Genomic DNA, 21,337 nt, shown 5'->3' with positions numbered 1-21,337 from the left:
TGTGAGTCCAAGGGAACCCGGGACTATGCTATGCACAGCTCAAAGGGCACTAAGGCCTGAATATTAGTAAACAAACCTTTCGCAAATAATAAACTTGAGTTTTTTACTTACATAATTGCACAAGAATCACAATGTAATGAATCATACAAATGTAAACACAAAATAAAGCTTTTCAAAATCCTGGTACGATAAATTTCACAGTATTCCAGAAAGGCATGTAGAATAATTTCAATTTAAATGCCAAAAACAATCATCAACAACCCAATGCATTTCGGGTTCAACCTGAACCCTTCGTCAGGGGTATAGATGTACCAAAAACAAACGTTTTTTCAATTCCACGTCTTAGGAGTCAGTCAGGTAGCGAATCTACAAAAAATATATATGTAGTTGCCTCAGTTATAGCAAACATGAGATACAGTACAGATGATAATCAGCAATAGTCATATGGCTGTAGGTATTTACAATCTCCAGAACGACACCACCATAGCACAAGATTATAATGAAATGATCATAGAAAAATAGTAAGGTAGAGTCAAAAACATGAGGCACCGTGACAATGTGTTATGTGATAAGTCCATTATAAAGAATGAAAAGGAGAACCAGAACAGGTAATAGCGTGAAAACTGCAAAGTGTGAAATATCCAATGTTAGTGGTATGACCCTACACCACACGTATATGTACCTTCTGTGGTCCAACCTGGCCTAAAAAACGCTTCTTGGCGTATTATCGAGAAAGGTTGTGAATCGACAGGATGCTGAAAGTGAATGAAAAATGTATGAAAAATGTGGGAATGTGCAGTAAATTTAATGCATATACCAACTGTGAAGAACTCTCTAACTTAAGGTAACATACCCCGGTTTCCCAGGACTGCAACTCAGAACGTAGCCTGTGTCATGATGACTGTCGAGAGTTACTGAAATAAAAATTGCATAATACAGTCAAATTCGGCTGAGACGATAAGCCAAGTACTCGAGATTAAGAAATGGGACAAGGTCTTCATCTTACCTAAAGGTGAACGAACGGTCACCCCCTCGGTATTTTCAATGTATGTAGTCCAATATCAATCTGAAATAAACATTCAGAGTGCTCCGTTTCAATATGATTGTTAAGCCCAAAGGTAAAAACGTTGCTGTAGTCCCCAATGATCATGCCTACCTCGTATGGCAAAAACGTCGTGAAAAGCGAGTCTCAGAGGTTCCTGTCGTGTATGCGGCAAGCAGTAACCAGCCGCCATAAGTATTACCGGTTTTACGGCGTGAATGCGACACGTCGCTCTTGCGTCAACAGCAATGATGGACTAAACCTAATGTCTATCTTGATCTAAAATGGCGCTCGATGCGAGATGAAAATAAGACAGTAAAAGATAAGGAGAAAGATAAAAAGTTAAAGAGTGAAAAATGTTTTATGAATTAAGACATAGGAAGAAAGGAAAAATAGGCAAAATAAGAGAGGAAAAAATACTTGTGGATAATGTCGTTATAAAGTATGCAAATCACCTCTCACAGTCTAGAATTACAGAAAACACTAAAGTTCGTAATGGTCATTAAGACCCCCTGGGATTATGGTCCCTAATTTTTTGATCCATTGTGTTTCTTTTTGTGATAATGTGGTGTTCATGTCCAACCCCATGTGTGGTTGAATTTGTTCAAGTATGGTAAACCTCAATTGCGGAATGGTATGTGCAGCATTAATCCAGTGAGCTGCCAGTGACGAGTTCATGTTTTTGTTGCGGATCCGGCTCTTATGTTCCACTATTCTGGTTTTGATTTTTCTGCTGGTCCTACCCACATAAATCAATCCACATGGACATTTTATCGCATAAATCACATTTTCTGTTGTGCAATCTGAAGTATGTCTGAGGATTATTGCCTTGCCAGTTTGGGGATGTCGAAATTCCTTCCCAATAATTACGTTCCCACATTGTCCACAATTCTTGCATTTTCTCATGCCCTTGAATTCTCTCAATTGGTCTCTGCTCGATGTTTTTAAGAGTTCCCGAAGATTCTGAGCACGAGTGTGGGCAAATAATGGTGCACCAGTGAAGATTCCATGGAAATCTGGTTCATTTTCAATCAATTCCCATCTATTGCGAATGATGGCTTTTATTTTAGGGGCTTGTGTGGAGTGTTTTAAAACGAACACCTCTTTTTTTAACATGCAGTCTATTTTGTTTCTGCAGTAAATTCCCTTTCTGACTGCCTACAAAAGCAGGTGGATCTCCAAGGAAAGGCTGTCAAAAAGAGACATTGTAATCCCTACGGTTGTGCCTGTGCAGGCACCGCCCCTATTGTACGATCCTACCGAAGGCCCAATGGGCTCCTTCAACCCGTTGGAAGCATCGGTGGGTCAATCCGACCAATGCGATTCGCTCTGCTGGATGTCGGTTGACTGCCACCAACTGCCTGTCAGTAGCAGTCTGACCAGCATCCTAATGAGGCTCTATGTGACTAGAGACACACATGGTTTTGGGGCCTTAGTTCTTTTTCATTGTTATCATGGGCAATAATAGCCAATAGACCTGACAGCTTCACTCCACCAGTTAATCACAAGAATCCTAGCCTATCCCCACGCTCATTTAAACAGTTTCTCAAGTCTGTTGATCTCCAAGCTCTGTTTCACTACTCGTCTGTTTTGTGCCATGTGGTACCCCTTCGTCTGTGCAGCACCATGCTGCTTCTTGAATCCAGGTTCTCCCTAACATATGTATCTCAAACTAAGAAAAATATGCTATTTAAATGAAAAACAATATAAAATGTATTTGTCTAGTTCCTCCACCTTCATCAAATGTCATTTTGAAGCTGCAGCACCCAAAAGTCCTGGGTTCGAATCTTGGGATGGTTGACAGAAATGGACATTGAAAGAATCTCTGTAGGCCAATCTCTCTGAATGAATGGTAGGGCTTGGGCAGAGCCATGTCAATGCCTGACATGCGACTGACCCTGCTCCAGCTATGACATCCTTTTAGAAGCACTGGCTTGCCTAAAACTCATGTCCAGTTCATCCTTGGTGGTTCAGAAAATTATGGCTTTCCAGAAAACTGACACTTTTAGCACTGAGTTACCTCCTCCTCTCCCCACCACTCCCCATGCTAGGCACAATACCTGAGCCACTCTGAGCATCCTATGGTGGGCTGACCCTCATTTGGAAAATCCAAGTCTCATTTTGCTGTCATTTTTATCCAAACGATGGCCACAGGTTTAGAGCCTTACACTGCAATATGTTCCTTCTGTGTGATGTAATTATATGTCTTTTTTAATCTCAATTGCAGCTAGTGCTATAGTGCAGCATGAACTCCAGGCGATGTCCTCCAATATCTCAACAATTAGTGCTGAAAGCCCTAAGGTAAGCTAGCCTCTTTCAGTTTTCATGATAAAAATGGATTGAATAACCATATTTTAATCACCTTGAGCCACACCCTTATGAACAAACGTGGTCCTTGGTTAAATGTGGATCTCTTCAATATATTATCCTTACATTTCATACAACATTTCTATTAAACCATTTCTACAGCAACATTCCACCAATGCGTTTCATCATATGACTAGGGGCTTCTTCAGGGCAAGCCTGAGTTCGTTTTATCAACGGGTTATTTTAGTGCACCTGCTTCCTAATAAGGTGTCTTCCCCTTTGCAAATTAGATACCACTTCCTTTGAACTGTTGGTAAGTATTCATGGTTTGCGAGTGGAATTGCGGTCGCAGATTATTGACACACTGCATAGTAAATTGCAGTTTGGAGGAAATGCGACGCCCTTAGGGTTACAACAGGCTTGGCAGGCTTCATGGCGGAGCTTATATCACATAATCGATAGCATAGGCTCGTGAAGAAATGCCTTTTTATGCCCTTAACAAAATGTGATTTGGTATGGGTTGCAAAGCCCTTTTTTATGAGTTAGAAAAACGTTTGTACATAAGTACAACAGTTGTAAATTAGAAATAGGCATTGTACAGATCAGGGGTCTCCAAACCGGTCCTGGAGGGCCGGATCCATGCCAGATTTTTTGGATATCCCCATTGAGATACATGTAGTAATTTTAAAAATCTGGCATGGATCCGGCCCTCCAGGACCGGTTTGGGGACCCCTGGTACAGATGGTCCAGTGATTTTGCAAATTGCATGGGTTGCAGGTGCACAATGCTTTCATACAACTGGCCAATAGCACTAACAGAAACCGTCTGGATAACAAAAAAACAAACTCAAGCGCCCTCAACACACGGTGGGCCATAGCTCCAACCCAAGTTTAGGTGGAAATGCCACTCAGAGGAAGCTGGTGTCCTGCCCCATTAACAACCTGCTGCTGTGGCAGGCTTGAGGCTTGTGCAGTTGGGGTCGTAACCGTGGTCGCTAGCAGACGGTGTAGCCATGTACGAATGACCTCAGCTCCATTGGAAGAAGCACATATCCCCTCAGAACAGCAGTGTCAAATACGGGTTTGGTGTTAGTGTGCCGGCACTGTGAGGGTAAACACCACTCACATTTAGACCAGCATTTTGTGTTATTAAACGAGGGCAATGTTTGTGACTTTGGCCAACAGAGGCATATTTACCAATTGTATGGAAAAGAATAATTGATCGCATTATGTCCAGACAGACTCCCACCCTGGATTGGAGAAGGAATTAGTGGTGGCGAACACCGAGGTATGTTGGGTAGGTAGGTATGTGACATATACATGCCTGCATATAAGCATGCATTTATGCATGCAGGTATTGGCATAAACATATGTGACTGGCAGTGTCTTTCCTGTTCTTACTGATATTCAAGATTTGGGCTTTGGCATGACCTTAAATTTCATTATTACTACCACATGACCTTATGTGCAGATTGACTGGATCACATGGTCCCAATTTGCCAATACCCGGAATAGCTCAAGTCTGCCCCCACTAGTAGCAGGCTACGGCATAGGTGGGGTGCCTGAAGGGATGCACCAGCGGCGCATGCGGCTTGTAAATATGCCACAAAATATTCAAACCCACAAAGCACCATGGATAAAATTAGAGTCACGCGAGTTTGAGAGTTCGGAAATGGAGGAATGTTCAATGGTGATTATACTTGGATGAGAAGGGCATTAAAAACCCACCTTTGCAGGCAACATTTCCATTACTATTTCTGCCCGTGTCCCAATAAATCAAGAAATATTGTTGATGGGTGAAGGTGTATCTTTGCATTCCTGGCCAGCAGCCCCATCTGACCCAGGTCTGCAACATGCTACTTTTTTTGCAATCCCCTACAGAGACTGGATGACCCAGGGCCCCTGTGCCCGTAAGACACCTCTGGTGATGCAATGGGGCAGAGTGTATAAAAAAAAGCTTTATAAATTGCAGCAAATGGGTTCTAATGCCATCATGCAATGCTCCAACCAATCAGATCGCACAAGCCTAACTGGAAGAAATAGCGACGGTGCATAACCACCTGGGCCATTCTTTCCAGCCACAACCTGGATGGGATTACAGCCCGCATAAACAGCAGTTGGTAATTTTAGCCTGTGGTTAGTGGCCTGTATACATGAGCTAATTTCCCACAGGGCTGGGGTCTCGCGCCGAGCAAACAGTCATGGCATTCCCAGCTCAATAGGCAGCCGTTTCTTTCCAGTGCTCAGGGAGGCGCGCATGCGCAGTGATTGAGCCCAAGGGCAGCACACACTTGCGCATTAGCCACTTGTGACCTCACAGGGATGGCATGTCTGCTCCAGCAGAGTGGAAGCCAGCTGTGAGTGTGGTTCCTATGTGCACACATTGTCTGCATGAGTCATAGGAATTCAGATCTGCGGCCTGCCTTCTCCGTGTAATTGGGATCGGGCTAGGGGCAAGAGAACATTCAGCTTGGGAAAGAGAAACAGGGGCGTAGCTGTCGATGATACAACCTGCCTAATGAAGCGTAATTAGCGAGATCGCAAGTTGTGACCTCCCTAATTAATATGCATTACACAGATCAATCTGCAACCCCCTGTGAATAGTGATTCTGCAACACAACCTATTAGTACGTGAGTCACTTTGAAAAATCAGTCAGATAAAAAAAAAACAAGTGTGCAATTCGCAACCACTTTTTGCAAATGTACTCTGATTCAGTCCTGCCGACTTACACGGTACCCCTGTGTAACATACAATATTGGATTCCTTCACATGGCGAGGAGCCAATGTCACACGGTAACAGTGAATTTCCATCTCATTTTCAGAGGCTTTCAATCAATCAATCAGCATTTGTAAAGTGCTACACTGTCACCCCTAGGGGTATCTGGGCACTGTGTCTCTGCCGAAGAGCCAGGTCTTGACTCTCATTCCGAAGTCTGCCAGTGAGAGGATGTGCAGAGCCAGGCCGGACTGGCTACCGGGCGTTTTGGCATGCTGCCGAGCTGGGGGCTTATGTCACTGCGGTGGGGGCTAATTTAGTTGATTGAGACCTGCGTGTGCTGCAAAATAAACGAAGCAAACAAATTTCGTTCAGCACACGCAGGCCCCCATCAACGAAATCATCCCCCAGCTCGACAGCATGCCAAAATGCCCGGTAGCCAGTCCGGCCCTGGTGCAGAGCTGGAGAAGAAGGTCATTCCAGGTCTTGGCAGTGTTGTAGGAGAAGGAGCAGCCGCCGCTGCAGCTGCAACAGATGTGAGGTGGGTGCGAAAGCGAATGAAGAGGAGTGCAGATGCCTAAAGAGTTGGTGGAAGTTGAGTCGATGGTTGATGTAGGCCAGTCCTAGGTCATGGAGCACTTTGTAGGCATACGTGAGGATCTTGAACTGGTGTCTCTTCTGGATGGGAAGCCAGGGGACGTCTCTTAGGTGGGGGGCTGTCCGGGCTCATTTGAGGAGATCCTGGGTGAGTCTGGCTAAAGCGTTCTATATGATCTGGAGTCTTCCGAGGGCCTGGGTGGAGATGCAGCATAGAAGATGTTGCTGTAGTCGAGGTGACTGGTGACAAGGGTCTCAGTGACGGTCTTTCTGGTGTTGGTTGAGATCCATCTTGGCGGTTCTGAAGAGCATGCAAAGTGTGTGGAAGCAAGAGGAGGCGACTGTGTGACTTGTTGTTTCATGGCCAGTTAGCTGTCGAGGATTATACTGAGGTTGCTTGCAAGGTCGGTCATTGTGGGTGTAGGTCCGAGTTCTGCAGGCACAAGCGATGGTCCCATGCGGAGGTGTTCTTACTGAAGATCAGTACTTCAGTTTTGTTGGTGTTCAGTTGGAGGTAGTTGTCTCTCCTCCATTGGCTACCTTGGTCATGTCATTGCAGAAGTTTGTTTTGGCGTTGGAGGGGTCCTCGATGAGTGAGAGGATCAGAGGCTTTGAACTGCTGATGTCCATTTAGGGGTGTGAAAACACCCCAGGATATCGGCACCAGCCTCCGCAAGTTATTCTTTTAGGAAGCAAGAGATTGGGGCAGGGTGGGGCAAAAGTGCCTCTTACCCACTTTTTGGAATGAGGACTGGTTCGTAACAGGCCCGCGGTCCTCCTCACACAGAGAAATCTTTGTTTTAGTTGACAGGCCTGTCTGAGAAGATCAGGCTATTAGTATTTTCAACATGATTCTGTTGCAGTACAGGGACTAGGTGACAATGTTCATCCTGAACATTTGTGCCTTAGTGTAGTGGGATATATATAATATTCATAGGTCAATTCAAAACAACATTCATTACAATGCAATTAGATTTTAAATAAGTGATGCTTTTGTCAATCAAGTCATAATTTCATTGAGTCCAGTGGGGGACACGCTAAGTGAATGATGGGTATTGGAAGTAGAGGTGCTGGGGGTACTGCATCAGCTGGGGTACTGCAGCACCTCTGAAATAGCTGTGCAGCAATTCAGAAGGTGAATGATCAATAAGGATGCCTTTTGATTTTGTTTTTATCTTATCACATTTGCTGTGCTTTCAAAGACAGATGTAGATTGCCAGCCGATGTCTTCTGACACATTGCTCCATATTCTTTTAACATAGAGACTGGTGTTTACTTTCTCTCACTGCAAAATCTGAGGATTTTGTAAAGTGAACTAAGTGACACTCCTACTGGGGAACAGGGATTAAGAAAGGCGGTAGGATGTCAATTTTTGTCCATAAGAACATTAAAATACCTACAAATAAGCAATAAGCTGCACAAATGGTTCAGAATATCTCAGCAGTTATGAAAGAAAAAAGAAGCACATTTTGTTGTAATTTTGGAATGCTATAGAAATGTTTTAAATCATTCAAATCAAATGAAGACAGTATACTTGGTAATGCGTAAATGATAGTACTCACTTAAACTCGATTTCCAAACAATATCATTTGGGCGCTATATAATTTCATCAGTAGAACTGTTCACTTGTTCTAACATAGTGACCATTTTATTGGGAAAAAGCGCCCTCTGTTACTAATAGTGTGCTACAACCCCATGCCTTAGTAATATATTTGCAACATTGTGCTCCAACATGCATCACCTGCTTCATACTACACCCGTATCACTATATTGCTGAACACATTTGCTACACTTGCTCTTTGTATGACCCTTGGATTTTTCTCAATTCCTACGCCTTCAGTGATGTACCACTCGTGGAAGCACCCCAATTGTGCCGGCATCATTAGAGTGAATGAGACAAGAGGGTGCTGTACCAGCGGGTGACCTGTAGGTATAGCACAAGTGATCCAGACCCTCGCCTTGTTGGTGTCTCACATACGGAGTTCACAGGTCTGATGGGTTTTGGGAGCACATTGTGGTGCCCAATCACATCTTGCTTCAATAGTGCATGGGTAATATCATGAAGTTAGTGCAAGTGCTGAACAGAGCCATTTGCCTATTTCTGAAGATGTGGTACTGTCCACAATGCATCCACCAAAGACCTCATTAAAAATGATGGGAGAAATTGGGGCAAAAACCACTAAGGGAATGCTTTGGGTAGGTTATTGTGTCTAATTCCAAATACAATATTCAGTAATGGGGAATAACTTGCAGTAATGGTCGTTGTGACTAGTATCCCCACACAGTATTCCCCTAACTGGACTAGTTTGGTTGTGGAACTTTGGTGTGGAACTGCCCGGCAGAAATTGCGCGGGAACACATGGCCAATCGATCTCAAACATCGTCTGTGTCGGTTTTTAAAGCTGGTGATGGCAGGAGACAGCTAGGCAGCCTACACAAGTTACGACCACCGTTGTCGCCAGTTGTAGTGTCGCTGCGCCAGCACAAAGGATGCAGACACTATCTTATTCACTGGAGCTTCATTCACTTGCTTCCATTCTGTTCCTATCCCTGCTCTAACCTAACTTTTCCCTCGCTCCTCCTCTTCCGCCACCCAGCACTCTTCCCATCTCTTAGTCTCATGTGCTGGTCCTAGCGCCCAGCACATGTCACAACATTACAGTCAGCCTAAGCCAAACTTACGTAAGTATCTAGAAAAAGAATTGGGGCATACAATCTCTCAAAGTCCATTAACTTAGCAATGTCTCAAGGGAGGCGGGAATCAGGGAAAGTATCGGCAAGGAATCTGCAAAGGGGTCTGTTCAGCATCAGGAAAGAGATCTTTCGAGAAGTCCGAATAAAGTCCATGGGGAACTGTATATTATAGAGTGCAAAGTCCATTGCTCCTCTTCTGGTTTGCTATTTTATCTTCCCAGAATAAAGGAAGCCCATATTGGAGTATGGGCTTTCTTCTTCCATTCCACAAACACTGGAACAAACTCCTTTTTCATACACGCACTGAACCTAGTTACCTGATCTTCAGGAAGAAAATAATAAAAACTGGGTGTTCTAGTAAATCAGCAATTAGTGTTTTTCTCCAGTGAGCACCAGGGCATTCTGTACTGGTTATATGCTGTGCTTTATGAATTGTATTCAACTTCATCTGGAAGAGTTTTGGAGTTAGGTAGAGGCTGTAGAAATGATTTTTTTCTCCAGAAACTGGTACAAAGCTCCTTTCTGCGCGCCCGTCCAGCCGGTATCCACATCCGAGCAGAATCAGCCTGACTCTAGCCTCGCCACGCACGCCATGTTGGAATCGGCGCTGTATCATGGTGTGCTGCGGGAGCTCAGTGGAGAGCGTGTTAACTTCGTTCAAATGTCTAAATTGAAACAGGCAAACGTTACTCACTGTTTCCGAGCTGTACCGTCTGAAAATTAAGTTTTAACTCGGAGAAATATCCGGTTAAATTAATTTGCTTTATACAGTGCAGGTGCATAGAAACAGGTACTTGGCTCTGTGCAGAGCAGCCCTGTCTATCATGGAATAGACCCTGGTGGAAAAACTTCTAACAAAAATGCCGAAAACCCAGTACCAGAAACAAATTGCAGGCAAATTGTGATTCAAAATATATCTAAAAAACTTTTGTGTCTGATTTCAATATTAGCGTAACAATTTGGTGAGGCCATTAGGCTACCTGTCATTGGCCACAGACAGCCTGCAGGTGGTATAGAAGCTTCAACAGGATGAAGTTGCAACAGTGAAATGCCCTGTGCTTTAAATTGACAGATGCAATTACAACAGCTTGAAGGGACCTAAATGTAGTACGTTTCTTGTTGTGTTGCACCACACTCAGTGGTGACTATAGTGCTACAGTCAACACTGAGGGGAGTGCAAATTGTGGACTGCATGTACCATAATGCAAAGGAGCAAACTTTTCCGGAAGGTGATGCAGTGTATGGCCACCCCCTTTTCCCTGCCCAAACTGATTTTCATGACCTCCTCTACCATTTATTTCACGTTCCTAATGCTCCTTTTGTAAAAATTGCATTCCGACCCATTGATCACACCTCATCTAGCCCGAGACGGAGATTTCGACCCGGGGACATAGATTCCTGCCCGAGCCAAAGAGTACGGCTTCAGCCGGAGGTTCCAGCCAAACTGCGGAAGTAAAGATACGACTCATAAATTAGCTCTGTGAATACCAAAAGTTGTAAAGTTAGACTTTTGTTTTAGATTGCCTTTGTGAATCCAGCCCATTGTTTGTGTGCTGTATACGTTTTATCTGTAAAACTGTATGTGAGTGCAAATGTAATATTATTATTATATTTAAATTTGTAAAGCGCTCAGCTACCCATAGGTTTCCCGGCGCTAACTCAACAATCAGAGAGGGGAGGTTAGAGGCGAGGAGACTTATATGTTAAATAACCAATGTTTCACTTGTTTGCGAAATCTAAGATAATTGGGTTCTAGTCATTTCAATTGAAGATGTGTTGCCTGTAATGGCAGTACGCAACCATACCATGCGTACTCTTTGCTACCCCACTCTACTCTACTCTACTCTGCATCACTCCACGCACTGCAATCTACTCTTCACCACTCCACACTACGCCACTCCACTTCACACTGCGACACTGCACTCTTCTCTGCACCACTCTACTCTATGCCTCTCTACTCAACTCAACGCCACTCCACTCTACTCTATGCCAATGCACTCTACCCCACACTACTCTACTATGCACCACTACACTCTTCGCCACTGCACTCTACACCACTCTGCACCACTCCACTCTGTCACCCTACTCTGCAACACTGCACTCTATGCCACTGCACTTTATGCCAATGCACTCTACTCTGTGCCACTCCCCTGTATGCCAGTGCACTCTATGCCACTTTACTTTGCACCACTGCACTCAACTCTGAAATAATCTACTCTAGGCCCCTGCACACAGTGCCCCTGCATTCTGCACCACTACACTCTACTCTGCACCACACTACACCACTGCATTCTATGCCAATGCACTCTACACCACTTTACTCAAAATCAATACTCTATATGCCAACCTACTCTGCACCACTGCACTCAATGCCACTATATTCTCTGCCACTGCACTCTACACTATTGTACTCTGTCACTGCACTCTACACCACTCTGTTCTACTCTGTGTCACTGAACTCTATGCCATTCTATTCTACTCTGCAACACTGTACTCTATGCCACTATACTCTTCACCACTGCACTCTACACCACTCTACTCTGCGTGACTGCACTCCATGCAACTGCACTCAACGCCACTCTACAATACACTACTGTACTCTATGACAGTATACTCTTCAATACTGCACTCTTCCAATCTACATTATGACACTCTACTTTGTGCCACTCTACTCCACGGAACACCATGGCACTGAACTCTGCATTGCTATACTCTATGCCACTGCACTCTACACAAATCCACTCTAACCCAATCTAATATGTACCACTGCACTCCACAACACTCTACTCTATACCACTGCATTCTATATCATTTTACCCTACTCTGAAACAATCTATTCTACACCACTGCACAATACGTCACTCTACTCCACTCTACGGCACTCCACTCTAGGCCACTGCATTCAATGCTGTGCCACTCTAGTCTACACCTCCCTACTATATACCACTGCGCTCTACCCTGCACCACTATACTCTACTCTAAAACAATAAATTCTTTGCCACTGCACTCTATGCCACTGCACTCTAGGCCACTGCACTATATGCTGCATCACTGTATGCCTCTGCAGTCTATGCTATGCCACTGTACTCTAAACCGCTGCACTCTAAGCCAATGCACTCTATACCACTCTACCCAAAGCCAATGCAGCATACACCACTGCACCTATGCCAATTACTTTGCGCCACTGCACTTTACACCACCGTAATCTACAACTTTCTACTGTATGCCCTCACTCTATGCCACTGCACGGTACATCATTCTACACCATTGCACTCTATGTCACTGCACTATACGCCTCTGTATTCTACTCTGCTCCACTGCAGTCTATGCCACTGCTCTCTGCACCACTCTACTTTTCGCCACTCTACAAACCTGCTCTGTTAGACTCTATTCTGCATGACTGCACTATATGTCACTGCACTCTACCCTGCACCAATCAACTCTATGCCACACTACTGCACTCTACACTACTACACTCTATGCCACTACACTCTACACCACTGCACTATATGACACTGCACTCTACACCACTCTACTCTACACCTCTGCACCCTACTCTGCACTTCCCACTCTACCGTGCACCACTCCACTCTAAGCCATTTCACTCTACGCTGCTCTACTGCACTCTGCACCACTCTACTCGATTGCACTCTATGCCACTGCAATCTACTCTGCACCGCTCTACTCTGTGCAACTGCACTCTATGCCAATGCACTCTACACCACTTTTGTCAAAAGCAATGCATTCTACACCACTGCAATCTACGCCGATGTAATCTGCATCACTGTACTTACGCCACTACACTCTAGGCCACTCTACTACACTTTACTATACGACGCTCCACCCCATGATACGCCACTCTACGATGTTCTACTCCATTAAACTGTGCTCTACTGACACTTCACTCCACTCTATGCCATTCTATGACACTACTCCACTCTACAACCCCCAACACAACTCCCTCTATGCCACTCCATGCCACGTTACTCTATTTTATCCTATGACACAGTACTCCATGCCACTCCACTCTGACAATCTGCTCCACTCTTCGCCACTCTACTCTACAACACCCTACACCACTCCATGCAACACCCTCAACACTCTTCCACTCTGCTTTACACCTCTCCATCACATTCTATGCCACTCCACTTCACTACATTCTACTCAACTTTGACACTGTACTCTACTCTATGCCACTCAATTCTACGCCCTGCTACTCTACAACACTCTACTCCCTCCACGGCACTCCACAACAGTGTACACTACTCCATAACACTCCACTTACTCCAATTTATGACACTCCACTGCATGCCACTCTACTTTACCCTACTAACTTTTAGCCATGCTGAACAGCAGCCATTCTGGTGTACAACATTGCTAAACCATGTTGGCAAAGCCCAAAGCTCTTGAATAGGTGAGACCTCTTTGCTTTGCAAATGATTGTGTGTATCTGCTGATCATCGATTAGTTTCCAAAAATTTCAGTCTGTTAATGGAACCCATTGTCTGTGGTTAAAAAAATTGAGGGACTAATTTAAAAGCCCCTTGTGCCACCGCTGCATCATTTTTTCCCATGTTAAAAGTGACGCATATGCGGCTCAAGAGGCTCGTAAATAAGCCCCTGAATTTCGACTAAGTCTACTGATGGATTTCCCTTGGGCAGTAAGTCTGAGGATGAAAAAATTGTGTGTCACAGTATTTAGGAAGGGCACAGATTCCTCTTGCACTGGATTGATGGTGGCCATATTCGCTGGTACGTATTGGGTCATACGGGTACTTTTTAAAACTGTTTTGTCTATTATGTCTGCTGCGAATTTCAGTGGTGCTCATGGGGCAAGTTATTTAGTGGTCTGTCGACCTCTTTCATAAACCCTTTTGGGTAAATTGACCCTAGCAAAGAACACAGCGGTGCCATTAATCATGACAACAAAAACATGGGGGCATATTTACAAGCCCCTATCACCACCACAACGTCACTAAAGTGATGTTGTGGTGGCGATAGGTGCTTCACCTTATTTACAAGGCAGCGCTAAGCCACTTAATGTGGCTTAACGCTGCCTTGTAAATAAGACCCCATTTCACGCTACACAGCGTGAAAGGGGCGGGCAATGGGTGTTGTAGTGGGCGTTCCACCGCAACACCCATTTATTTTGACGCTGCCCCCTATTTACAAGAGCAGCATAAATAGGAGGCAGCGCCAGAATTAAGACCAGGGAAAACCTGGTCTTCAACAGGCGAAATAAGGAGAAATGCTTTATTTCTCCTCATTTTTTGCTGTTTCCATGTGTGCTGTGTTGTGCAGCAAAACGCCAATGATTGTTTATGTGAAGGAAGGTGTCCCTTCCTGCACATAAACAATAATTAAAAAAAAAAAACATGTTTTGCAACTTCTATGTGTCCTGCATTGAGCAGCACACATAGAAGTTACAAAACGGCATTTAAAGATTGTGTATGTGCAGGAAGGAGGACCTTCCTGCACATAAACAATTTTCCCCTCAACACAGGCCCCCTTGCACTATGTTGCAAGGGTGCATGCGTTGGCGCTAGGCAGCTAAATTTAGCGCTAGCGCAGGGGGAAACACAGGGCTGCACCATATTATTTTAAATATGGGGCAGCCCTGCGTTTCTAAAGTGTTAGCCTTCTTGGGTTAACAACACGCTTCGCCACTTTATTGTACATATGTTCCCTGGTATTTTAGTGAGCCTTTGTGCTAATTAATATGATGTTATTGTGAGTCTTCAATGAATTGCAATGTACAAAAAGCCTGAAATAATTTAAAATAAGCCAACACTTAGCACAAAATAAGGCAACAGACATATTGTTTCTGCTTGATGGAGATACTCTTTCTGAGGTACCTGGGGAATCAAGCTATTAGAGTGTTTTTTTTAGCTCAGAAACTGAATCACAGTTTAGTTTTAAGTGTCATTTATAAAAAAGCCACAAATATGTTTTGCAAACATCATTAAGGAACTTTGTGAGAATTACTTTAGCGACAACTACTGTGCCATATATTTGTATTTATCCCTACCAAAGTGGTTTAACAAAAGATATACGTCACAGAAAACAGTTAATGATCTCGTGCACGAGGCGTGCATAGAAAACCTAAAACTGCTGAAAAAATATGCATGCCTTTGCCATAACGCACAGAAAAACTCAGCAACATGTAGAATACAATGAAAGATTCTGCATACATTTTCCAGCGTGGCTCATTGGCTGGGTTCGATTAAGTGCCATTTATCGCGCCAAGCGGTGACAATTAGTGTAGGAGGGCATGTGTTCATGGGCAAAGGCAAGGATACATAAGGATGGCCTAGAAACAAACCTAAGAGGGAGAATAGTGAAATTTGAAAAACGGTGGCAATGAAAAAGAAACAATGTATTGCACCCCATGACCCCTGTTTTCTTAAGGTTTCCGAGGCACTTGCTTCGTGGCGCGACGGCAACACACAAGAGGCATCAATTTACTGACCATTTTAGAGGGCCACGTGCGCTGCCCTAATTGTGCTGCATAACGCAAGTGCCCTGCTGTCCGTCCGTTGCACTTTTTCCCAAATCCTTCCTTAAAGTTCCTTAAAGTTCTCTCATTGCCCCGGGAACTGCCTGCAGCCCGTTGGATGCCAGTGAAATGACGTCACTGGCCTGCCCATCGCTGGCTGCAGCCTGGCCTGGGAGTGCGGTGCCTCGTTCTGCGTCCAAGCATCTGCCTCACACGGTTTCCCGCACCCCAAGGACAGCATTCCTCCCTGCAGCCTGCTAAGCAACTGTTTGAAAACCCGCGAATAAATAGACAGTTTCTGATTGCGCTAAAAACTCCGCGCTGCCTAATTGTGCAAGCTGTGTAAACACGGTGGCCCCTGCCCTGCTCCGTGCAACTGTCAGGCCGAGGACCACACAGACAGCGCCTTTTTATTGATACAACAAGCGGGTGTGACAAGCCCAACAGGCTGAGAGCCATAGGCTGCAGGGTACTGAAAACATTGACAAAGCCCGTCATTTTGGCTTTTGTATAGTGAAAATATGTGTATTCAGTAAGACAGACAGCGCAGGCGCCCCTCACACAGAAACCACACCCAGAACAGGTACAACACACAGGTAGAAGAATATGAACTGAGGAAGATCACGGCCGCAGCAGCTCAGGGGAGCCCTGACACCAGCAGGCACACGCAGCAGGCACACGCAGCAGGCACCAATGCAACGTTTCCTCACATACAACACTTGAGTAAATCCCCCCACAAACATAATGCAGGTACATAACAGGCAGCAACATTGTCTCCATCCCTTATGCAGCATCGTGAGCATCATTCTGGTAAACGCAACTAGCACAACCGCCTCATGTGCAACAAGGCCTTCTTCCCAGCAGAGGCACAACACTCTACATCTGTGCAAGCTTCTCTCAAACATACAGTGCAGGTAGAACAGCAGCAGTCAGAGCTCACACACAGACACACTCTCTCTCTCTCTCTCACACACACACACTTTCCTATTTGATCTAGGGAGGTCTAGAACTAACTCTGGGGTTTCCCCTTTAAAACAGAGGGCACACATTAGAAGTGGGGCAAGGAAGAGACAACATCTTATGTATGTAGCAGGATGAATTCTGGAAATGTGAAGGGGACAGTGCTAAAAGTAGCACGCGTGCATTGAGTTAATGCACATATTTGGTATCAATACTAAGGACTCACCTGTATTGTGTTCAGCTTTGAAAGCCATATTTGGAGTGTCGTGTCACATCTGATGACCTCATAAGGAGAGTTGTTTCACTTCTGGAGGTCTCACCTGGAGCACATTTCATGAGGCCACTTATGCTGGGCCCAGCTCTAGAAGGATCAGCTAAGGCAATGTGTGAAGTGGACTTTTGTGTCTAGAACACAATGACTCATCTGGAGTATAGTTACTACATACAAAGGCTGCATCTAAAGTATGCTGCACATTTCTGCAGGTCAGGCATGGGATAAAGTTCTGCTTGCCTCGCACAGAGCACTGGCCACAGATGGAGAGGTCATCGTTATCTTTACTGTGTCTAGGGTCAGAGATCTTATCAGGAGTGTCGTGTCTAGTCTGGAGGTATCATTTTGAGTATGGAATCCAGTCCTGGAGACTTTATCTGGGGTATTCTGTCCAGATGTGGAAGCATCATCTGGTGATTTGTGTCACTGCAGGGGAGCTTCATTAGAGCACCGTGTTCACTTCTAGATGCCTCCTCTTTTGTGCTGTGTCTAGTTATGCAGATTTCATTTAGAGTAATATATCAGGGCCTGGATGCCCTCTACAGCATTTTATGTCAAGTTCTGGAAGACTCTTTTGAAGTATTGTGTCTAATTATGAAAGCATAAGCTGGAAAGCTGTCTACAGGATGGTGAGCTCTCATCTGGGGTATTGTTTTGAGTTCTGAAGGCCTCAGAAGTAGGCATGTTTGAAGAATTGCATCTAATTATGCTGGCCTCATCTGGAGTGCTATGACCAGTTAAGGACACCTTATATGAGGTGCAATAAACTGTCCTGAAGGCTGTATCTTCTGAATAGATTGAAGTAATGGAGGCCTTCAGAGGCATATTATGTAGAGACCATCTCTTGTGTTTTGTTTTCAGATGAAACGTTAATTGGTGGTTCATTGATTTGTGTGGATGGGTGAGTTGCATGGATGGATGAGTTCATGAATGGATGGGACGGAGCAGAAAATGTTATCATATGGATCAATGAATGAGTTAATGGATATGTAAGATGTAGTAGAATAGATGTCTTACGTGGGTGGACTGTTGAGTGATTGTATGGGTGCGTGAGGAATGGACAGGTGATGGATAGATGGATGGTTAGGTGGATGTTTTGTTAGAAGATGGATGTACAATGACATATATAGTGAATGGAGGGTGAATTGTGGAGGGTATATCTTCATCATAGACATCTCCAATGAAAGGATGTCTGTAGGCACAGCATTGACTTGAAATATGTAATAATGAGCCCCAACATCTTGATCTTCTCAGAGGTACGGGTGTGGTGCCCAAGCTTTCAAGACATTTAATGGGGATTTAGGGTAGCTCTCCCTCAGTACCATGCGCTCAGATTAGAGCCCACTTCGGTAGGAGAATATTTTCTCTCCTAATTATGCACATAGTTCAGGCATTTGGTGATGTTGCCTCCCTAGACCATTGTGTCATTCAGAATGATATTGTCTGGGTGGGTGAATCCATGGAAGAAGCAGGCCTAGTTGGAGCACCTCTGATTGCCCCTACCTTCTATTCTAGTTCAGCCAATGCAGAATGTCATGGTCCACCACATCATAAGAAGCAGAAACATTGAGGTGCATCATTGAAGCTTTTCTGTCTTCCTTCAGGGTACTGAACAACCCTATATCACACAAGGGAGGAGATAAAGGATAAAGGGCTTTAATGGACTCGCTCCTACCCTTATTCACGTGTTGACATGACATTTTTCTCCATTCAGTGTCGCATATAGGTAATTTTACCAATATATGCCTCCTGTTTTTACCCGTTGGTAATTTTAAATAAACATAGTATACCACCTTAATAAAGGACACTTTCGTCGTTTATCCAAAGGCTTTTTTCATCAAAAAACAGGCTCTTAGAATTATCCAGAAAAGATAAGAAATATCTAAGAACTCCCTGAGGTCAGCCCCTCACTGAGGTTGAGTCCACCCTGGTAGTGCCATCTGATAATTGTGGAGTTGACATATGGTCCCGCCAAAGACATAATATACATAAATTAATTTTGGGACCACATTGTTCTCCTATCGGGATCAACAAAGCCTATCAGCCACATTTTTTGGGTCCGATAGAGCTTAGTATCAAGAGAAGTCGATCCTTTGGGATAGGCCCTAGATACTTTGAAGCAATCAAGTTGAGTGCCAAGGTTTGGGAAAAATGCACAAGCAGTAGCAATAGGAACCGCACAATTTAATCTGTCTATTAATATGTACAACCAGATCAGAACCATTACTCACAGTCGTCCTGTTAGGCTCAGCATACATAGAAGGGGAACATTCAAGACTAGTTGGCATGGGGCCACGGTGCCACAGATGGCAGAAGCCAGGAGTGGACTGGTCATTAAACTAACAGGGTGAATGCCCAGTTAGCCAGCTGCAGCAAAGCCTCCACAGCTGGTCCTCTGAAGATTGTTGACACCTACTGTGCTGGAACAGGTCCTGCTCAAACACACCCATGTAAACAAATGGCCGGCTTACACAGGGGGCACGTGGGTGGATATGGCATTACATGCACAACTGGGCTGCAGCTGTATCCTGCCTGGGCTGCAGGGGGCATCCGAGTCTGCCCAGCCCTTTTGCCACCGGGAGGAAAATAAAAGTGTTGGCTCATGGTAAGTGTAATTGTATAGGATGAAATTGACACCATTCCTTGAGCATCACAAAGGGTTGGTGGACTGAGTGCTCCACACCACACACTCATGATGAAAGCATGAGATTGGCTGCTCTTGGACAGGAAGCAGTTGAATTCAGATCAAAAACGTGCAGGAACATGAAAACATTGCTGTCACCTTAGAACATAACAGGTATATTTCACTGTGCCAATGGAGTGGTGTGGCATGCCTCAGTTAGGAGTCTGTTTAAGAATAAAGGGTATGGCTCACAATCAGTAAGGCTGAGCACTTTACAACAAACAACAAGAAAAATGCCAATACTGATCCACTATTTAGCAATACACCCGTAAGCTCATTAGTAGCTTTTATTTCAATAGCACAAAAACTTTTCACTTTTCTTCTCCAAAAAGGAACACATGACTAAATGTGATGAACAAAAATAAATTGTGAATAAAATTTAACGCAAGAACTAATAATAAATCCACTTGCATTCACATACTTCCACACTAACCCATTCGAAAATGAATGGGTTTACGGGTGTATTGCTTTATAGTTCTTGCACCTTTGGTAGAAATAATCTAAATAGTGGATCAGTATTGGCATTTTTCTTGTTGTTTGTCAGTTAGGAGTCAGCTGCCCCGATTAATGGTGACTTTCAGTCCGATCACAGCCCATGGAATGGAACCCGTGCGTCTATGTTAAGAGATAGGCGGCAACGACTAGGCGCTGGATTTCTGTCCCTTCTAGAGGATGCATGTATGGAATAAGATAGCACTGCGTGTGGCTAAGCATTACTTCAGTGTGATTAAAGAGAGAAGACAAACTACACAGGAGAGGTTTAGAAGACAGTAAAAGCAGTAGGGAGAGCAGAGAGTATAAAGATTACCGTGTGTCAGTAATAGGGATGTGTTCTTTTGGAACTGCACAAAATCAGGGTGTACTTTTAGAGCATGGAGAGAGAATCTGGAGGATTCTGAGACACCAGTTCTATAAAGTTCATTGTGGAGGCAGGGTGTGCTACAGGTCAAGACTGCATATGGTTTGGACTCCAGGAAAGTCTTTCCAACCTCCTCCTCCTAAAAAGCACAGAGCTAAAAGACAAGCCCTGGGAGACATTGAGAACCAAAGAGTAAAATGAAGTGGTATAAGGAGATAAGGAAACAACCTGCACCAGATATCAGGCAAAGGAAGAAATCCAGGATGTTTCTGGGATAGAGTCTGGCGAGGAGGAAAGAATGGTCGATGGTGCTCGATGTGATGAGAACGGAATGGTCGATGGCTCTCGATACCATGGACAATTCAAGGAAGCTGAAGCCAGAGACACAGTTAACATCCAAGACATCTCAGGACCGCACCAAACACTTGTGAATGGAAGCCAACCCGAAAAGGAGCAAAGGCAAAGGAATATTCTACAAAAGTAGAAGAAACCTGAGGAGTGACCAACTTTGCAATGAGTATTGCAGGGACTGAAGGAGTGAAATAAGATGGTAAATGAATGAGGTTCTAATGTTTAAAATAGAGTTTTCAAGAGAGGTGAAGTGATGGCTGTGATGAATTCAGCAGGAACCAGACAAGCCTTAGGGTTCAGATTAAGTCGAGCACAAAGAGTCAATATCACCTCCATGGGAAGAATTTTCAGATTTTTAAGA

The sequence above is a fragment of the Lissotriton vulgaris genome, chromosome 5 (genome assembly GCF_964263255.1).
Source record: "Lissotriton vulgaris chromosome 5, aLisVul1.2, whole genome shotgun sequence".
In the NCBI taxonomy this organism is placed as follows: Eukaryota; Metazoa; Chordata; class Amphibia; order Caudata; family Salamandridae; genus Lissotriton; species Lissotriton vulgaris.
Note: the sequence above shows the minus strand (reverse complement) of the source record.